General features: G+C 41.9%; 1 pseudogene; it reads left to right on the top strand.

Annotated features, from left to right (window-relative positions):
• The first annotated feature begins 207 nt into the window (after positions 1 to 207).
• On the top strand, positions 208 to 300 carry LOC147497704 (small nucleolar RNA R71; annotated as a pseudogene).
• Positions 301 to 1,271: the final 971 nt, after the last annotated feature.

The following is a 1,271-nucleotide window of genomic DNA, read 5'->3' as shown; positions in this document are numbered from 1 at the left end:
GCCTTAATCAGATTAGAAGAACTAGCGGAGCGGTGGATATCATCACTACCCCCAGTTGTTATTTAAGCTTTAGTTTGATCCTCTAAAAATTTATAAGCCTCCGAGGCTCCTTTACGTAAGAAACTACCCCCATTCATTATGTCTAGGACTTCTTTATAGTGGTGTAGAAGTCCTTTGAAAAAGGCACGAACTAACGCGTCTTTCGCTAAATTATGATGTGGACACTCTATAAGGAGATCGGTGAAACGATTCCAAGCCTCAAAATGATTCATGAGGATTTTGTCGAAAAGAAATGAATCTTGGAAAGCATCTCATCCGTCTTTAGGGGTGGGTAAAAATGTTCCATAAATAGCTGAACAAGTTTAGCCCACGAGTCCACGTAATTAGGCGTTTGGGCGTTAATCAAGGCGTAAGCCTTTATCGGGCTAAGGTGAAAGGGAATACCCCGAGTTTAATTTGTTCCGCACCAACCGTAGGATGGTGGAAGGTTGTTAGGACTTGTTCAATCCTACGCATGTGCTGATAAGGTTTTTCATGGTCTAATCCATGAAAAACGGGTAACAAATTAAAAATATTTGGGGGGATTCGGAAATCCCCCACTGGGTCTGCTAGATTGATGCAAGATTTGGGGCTATCGCTCAAGGCTTTGTAGAAGTCAGAGAGAGGAGTCTCTTCTTCATCGGGCATTGTGTCAGGTGATGTGTGTGAAATAGTAGCTAGAGGTGTAGTGGGTGGTATACTAGATAGACTTGTTTGTTGACGCGTTGTTGTGTAATTACGTTATTTGCTTTTTGTTCGCCGGACCTTAATCTCATACAAGGCTAAAACCAAACTTAGCTACTTACATCAACACTCCAAACAATTCGATATACTAGTATAAACCTCTAGCGAGGAGATCACGAGGTGTGGAAGAAAGAAATACCTGATTCGTCCTTGCTTCGCTTTTATGAATAGCGTCTTGTTTACACGCGTGTTCGTATATAACAAGTTAGAACACTGAAAAATTTGAAAAATCAAAGTTCGAGTCAAAACTGTAGAATTCCGAAAAAATTAACAAAGGGCGCGGGTGCGCTCTCATAGGGCGCGGTCGCGCTCCGTGTAATTTTCAAATTACAGTGTTTTTAGGGCGGGTCGCGCGAAGTTCCAAGTTATTTTATAGAGCAAGTCGCTCCTTATATAAGCGTGGTCGCATTTCGGTGTTTTTTGGAACTTTTCAACGCTCAATCGGAAAACCATAGTATGAATCAAACAAGGGTGGGTGGGTTTAATGG

Source organism: Coptis chinensis, chromosome 5 (genome assembly GCF_015680905.1).
Source record: "Coptis chinensis isolate HL-2020 chromosome 5, ASM1568090v1, whole genome shotgun sequence".
Taxonomy (NCBI): domain Eukaryota; kingdom Viridiplantae; phylum Streptophyta; class Magnoliopsida; order Ranunculales; family Ranunculaceae; genus Coptis; species Coptis chinensis.
This window is presented reverse-complemented; position numbering and strand designations above follow the sequence as displayed.